This window comes from Corvus brachyrhynchos, unplaced genomic scaffold (assembly GCF_000691975.1).
Source record: "Corvus brachyrhynchos isolate BGI_N302 unplaced genomic scaffold, ASM69197v1 scaffold95, whole genome shotgun sequence".
Classification (NCBI taxonomy): Eukaryota; Metazoa; Chordata; class Aves; order Passeriformes; family Corvidae; genus Corvus; species Corvus brachyrhynchos.
The window spans coordinates 698,516-704,348 of NW_008238347.1; positions in this window are offsets into that span (position 1 = coordinate 698,516).

Below are 5,833 nucleotides of genomic sequence, written 5' to 3' on the forward strand. Positions count from 1 at the left end.
GAAACGGTGTAAAATGAATGTGACATTTCCTTCTTTGCATGTACACGTATGTGTGAGCGTCCTCAGCAGTGCCTCACTGCGTGTGCTGCGCACAAGGGTCACTCACCATCCTTTCCAAATTCATGGAATCATAGAATGTTAAAGGGTTGGAATGGACCTTCAGTCCTATCCAGTGCCACCCCCTGCCCCAGGCAGGGACACCTTCCACTGTCCCAGGCTGCTCCAAGCCCCAATGTCCAACCTGGCCTTGGGCACTGCCAGGGATCCAGGGGCAGCCCCAGCTGCTCTGGGCACCCTGTGCCAGGGCCTGGCACCCTCACAGGGAAGAAGTACTTTGTAATATCTAACCAAAATTTTGCCTCTTTTGATTTGTCATTTAAAATTTTTTTTTATTCCTTGTCCTGTCACTACAGCTCCTGGTGAAGTCCCTCTCCAGCTTCTCTGTAGGCCCCTTTCAGATGGTGGTTGCTATGGGGTCTCCACGCAATCTCTAAATTGCCTCCATGAGTCAGTAGTGACCATCCCTCACCTACCTGTGGTACCTCGATGTCCTCCTGCCACTGGTACCCACCTGGGTCTTTTTTTATCTACAAAAAAAGTGGTTCCTGGGTCTATTTTTCCACACATAAATGTCTCCTTGGTCATTATTGTCCCCACTTGTACCACAGCTGGCACAGTGAAGCCCCAAATGATTAAAGCACAGACATGAAACATTCCTCAAAGGCCAATTCTGTGGTTGCCAAATCCGGGACTGAAAAGAGATGCCTGTGCAAAATTAATTTGGCTTATCTCTGGGCATGGATTAGAAGCCTTATTAGATATTCATCTCCTGCTTTTTGCACAGAGCCCTGTCTCGCTGGTGAGCAGAGCAGAGCAGAGGGTGTTTCTTAACGAGCAAGGACTCAATGTTCTGCTTTACCTTTGTAACTCGGGGTGTTGCCTGTGGCTGTGAGAGACCCACATGCCCTAAGCCAGCTCTGGGGCAGTCAGCCACGCTCTCACAGCGTTTTGCATGGGGTCAGAAGGTTTCATTGACACTAGCAGATGGTAGACGTGCAATGGGAGCTGGAATATTTAGGAACTGGTACAAGTTCTGAAAGGAACTGCCAGACATTGGGCTTGGGCTCATGGAGGACTGTGTCCTTCAGCCTGTTCATCTGCCTTCCCCTCTCATGGGCTGCTTGTGCTTACATCCTTGCCTGGCCCCCAGTCTCCCTTCCAGCCCTACTGCTCTCTACCAATATCCGAAAAAAAAAAAGAGTTTGTGAGTTTGTGCTAAAGCAAACGGAAGTTTCTCGAACACAAGTGCAGGTGTTACCCTCCTGGTGCTTGAGTAGGGCAGCTTCTACCCCCAAAGATCCCTAGGAAAACAAGGAGGTTAAATATCCCATCTTCAGCCCGAGTGCCCAGGCTGAGCCCAGAGCATCTGCAGTTGCAGGGGAGAGCCCACGGGACCTCATACGGATGAGGTTCTCGAGGAATTCAGCTGGGAGCACCTATCAAACCTCTGCTGAGAAGTGCAACAACTGCAGCTTCTCAGAAGCTTATCAATTATTAGCTTATCAGGTCAATTGCCTCATCATTAAGATGGCAGAACTCACCCTTCCCTCCACTGCCAGGTTTTGTGTGCAAGCCCAAGGCATGTTGGCATCAGACCTTTCCACAAAAAACAATTTTAGAATTATTTTAGCATGGATAAAATATCCCTGCCCCCTTGCTTCCTTGGCTGAGAGAGCCAGTGAACCTTTTCAAAGTTGTAATCAACACAGGCGGTTTATGGTGGAGGGTGTTGGACAACCTTTGTAATCAGTGTACTGCTCTTGTCTGGAATATTCATGGAAAAAATAAGAACAGGGTGGCGTGCTAAAGATGTGTGTGGGTTATTAAGATAAATGTCTGGAAGGAAAGTTCAATCATGGTGCTTTCTGCAACCTAAGAAATGTTCGTGCCGGGCACCTTGCGGGCAATGGCAGGGGTGGTGTGGCAGCGAGGAGAGGCCAGAGTCCGCCGGGAACACGTCTGCCAGGGAGGCAGAGCTGCCGTGACCTCTGCCCGCGGCCGTGCGCTCGCCAAGCACGTCAGCGCTGGACCAGGCACTGTGAACAGAGAAGAGTTGTGGGGCTGAAGTTTGGTAGAACAGGTGGAGGGAGATGCAGCTGTCCCAGCTGGAAAAGAAGCAGCGTGACAGTTTTTGAGCACGTAAATGTATGTGTCTGTCAATGATTTATGTGCTGGGGTTGGCTGTGCATTGCGACTCCCCTCACCTGGGCAGGGACCTGAGCCCCAGGCTCACCCAAAGGTCCATCAAGCAGGTCTGCAAATGCATTAGAGTCAGAGTGGGATGGAGGAAATAAATCTTTATACAACCAGCTGTTTTCATATACCAGGATACAGCCACCTCTTCTGTGTCCTCAGTGATGAAAAATGTGCTTGTTTGGGTAAAGTTGTGCCTTCAAAAATCTGTCTTGTCGTGACTGTTACAAGTTTGATTAAAAATCTCATGCTCTTTCTGACAAGCATGGCCCGCATAACAAAATAAATGCGACAGACAATTGGCTTGCTAATAAGTGCAATTAAGCAGTATGGGGGCTTGGTTTTATCACAGTTTATTGGTAAAGCCACAGAATATTTTATGAAGCTGGTTTCACGGAAATGAAATCATTGATAGTTTTGTACGGGAATGCCATGGAAATCCTTTTGTTTCCTGGCTCAGAAGATACACACCATTTTTCAGAATGAAGGAATTCATTTGGCTCCTCTTTGTTACTCACAACTACTCACCCAGGGACCTCTGCGGAGTGCTCACTTGAAGAACCTCACCACTGGGTCAGATAAAGTTTATATCAAAGCCAGTCAAAATACAGCTGTTTGTTAATAATGCAGTGAGGGATCAACCAGGATCCAAGAAAAATTATCCATCTTGCTTGACCTGTGGAGTCTGAAAATGCTGTAGCCCCATGCTGGCGTTGTCCCCAGCACCATGGGAAAATTGTAGCAGGTGTTGTAATTCTAAAGAGATGTTTTCTTTTATTTCTGTGTGGCTGGTGGTCTCCTCATCAGGAACAGGGATTGAGCCTGGACCTGAGCCCCATCTGACCATCTTCAGAGCACTTTGTGTTGATGAACTTATACAGGGACTCCAGCATGCCATTTTTAGGGCACCTTTTCTATTTACAAGGAAATATTTGCCGGAAATACAGGACCTGTACATTAACTGGAAGATAATTTTGAAGAGACGGGGAATCCATAAGGTGTTGTGCCACAGAAGCTGAGAAATGGGAGTAATTGGTGAAATAAAGCATAGACCATCCCTTCAAAAAACTGTTCTGTGAAGTGATCTGTGAATGAACCCAGGCAAGGGCAACAAGCGAGAAATCAGGATGGTTTGCAGGTCATGGATTCATCAGAGGGCACAGCCCAGAGACAGCTGTTAGCACAAAACTGCTGCTGGAATGACCAGATCAATAATGACCTGGGTGGAAAAGGGAAAGGAGAGGGAGACAACCTTCCCATGAAAGCAAGTACAGACAGCAGGAGAGAGGAGCAGACAGCTGGTTGGCTTGGGGCTGGATTGTTTTCCAGGAAAAGAAAACTTCAGCTAGTGAGAATCATAAAAGGTTGTAAAATCAAAGAGCCAAAGACTGGAAGGGCTTTGGTAAATATTAATAAATAAAGACCTGCATGCTTTGAAAGACTAAATTAAAGGCGGTGGGAGCCTTTGTAGCAATTTGAATGGCTGGAGGTCAGTTCTTAGTGAGGTTACACAGGGCTCAAGGCCACGGGGTGTCCGGGTGGGAGCTGGGATCCTTCCTTAGGGAGTGTCAGTGGGCTGCTCCAAGGAAAAGGCTGTGCCAGCAGCACGTCTGTGATGCTGGAGACACCCAGGAGATACTTCGGAGTGAATCTTCCTGCAAGGGACAACATGGGAGCAAAAAGAGGCCCGAGAGGAGTCAGGAGCTCAGAAAGGGTTGTGAGGCGGAGCTGGGTGGAGGGGCCCATTCACAAAGGCTGGCATAAACATCTCCCACCTCTATAAATGAAGGATTGTCAGTTCCATTTCTGAACTTTGCCCTCCCTTGATGATTTGGCATTTGCACGGTGGCTGTTCCTGCTTGTCTTCACCTCAGCAGTTATCTACCAGCAGGGTCTGATTATCTCGGGGCAGCACTCCGTGCCTGTGACATCCCTTAATTAAACTATGACAGTTGCTAGCTAGGGAAAAGAAAAATACTGGAGGGAAAAAACCCTCACTGCATTCTCATTAGAGCACAGTATTTGGGAGACTTTGGGTGCCACACAGGAGAGTGGTACAAAGGATATTTTTAATGAGCTTCAGTAAAGGTGCCCTTGATTTTGGTTTGTCTCTAATTGTGTGAGCTTTGATCTTGATTTCTTCAGGAGATATCTTACTGTGCATGTAGATAGCACTGAGAGACCTGAACAATTTTTCTTTGTCCAGTGGAAAAAAGTTTCCACTGGAAAATTGTTCCAGGGAAGATTTCAGTGAGCAGCATCTTCAGGGTCTGTCCCTACAATTGTCTCCAAATAGGTTCTGCAGAAGGAAGTGTGCTCAGGTGATATGGAACACATGCACTGGGACAGGTGAAGTCAAGTGCTGACTCCAGGGATGTATTTCATGCTTGGCTATCATGTGCAGGGGGAGGAAAGCTTTGGAAATGCAGGAAAACAGCTGAGGAATATTGCAAGGCTGTGTAGGTTCACAAACCCGGCTCATGGCCTGGGACTTCTCGGCCCATTCACTCTCCCTCACATTACGGCTCCAGTTAAGACTGGAAGCCTCATGGGAGGGAATTTCTACATTTATCACTTGGAGTGAGCACTGGGCCTGCCTGAGAAGACTGCTGAAATCTCTTTTCTAATATGAATCATTTAGTGTTTTGCTTATTAGTAAAGCAAGAAAGAAGATGCAAACTTGAGGTAATTGTAAAGCTGTTTTTAAATTAATCTTGGCATTTTGCTGCTTGACAAATCCGAAGCCTCTGAAATCATCGCACAGCTGTAACAAATGAAGTTCTTATTCAGGAGAGATCAAGTCTGGAGGTTTTTATGTTTCCAGCCATGGCTTTACAGCTAAGGCTGCCAGGAATTAAGCTTTGTAGAACTAGACCGAGCTCACTGAGGGAAGAGCCTTCACTTCAGAGGGACCTCAGGCTGCCTTAAATTAATACTTAGTTTAGTGGAGCCTCAGAATTGAGTTTAGGGGTAGCTGGAATTAAGACAACGCTGGAGAATATCTCTGGTGTAAGAACAGCTGCACTCAGGCTGTGAACCCTCCTCTTCCCAGCAAGAGCACAGGATAAAACCTGCTGAGACATCCTTGGTACCCTGCCACGAGCTCCCTTCTCCGGTGCCTTTTCATCTTCCCCCTTGCATGAATATTAACAGCAGTTGTTTCCCTCTGAAGAGCTGCAATGCTAAAATCCAGCCAGCTATGCCTCCTCAGCCGTGGCAGCACGGGCTCAGCCTCGCTGAGCTCCGCTTTGCGGCGAGGTGCTCACTCAGACCCCGACAGCTGCTGTTCTGCGACAGAGCCATGGGCATATAGGGCACTTGAGCAATCAAACACGCTGGTGACTTCTTGCCATTATTGAACTAGGCTGGATTTAATCAACAGCCGTGGTGAGTGCAGCGTTTCCAGCGCTGCGCATTCAGCGTCAGGTGCTTGGAGGTCACCGGTGGGAGGGAATGCCAGCCTGGAATCCGGGGCTTCCCTGCCGGGAGGCTCACAAAAGGCAGGGGGAAAAGAAGTCATCTGAAGCTTCACATGTTCCCTGGAATAACGTTCCAGCATAGTGAAAGTTTAGCTGCAGTG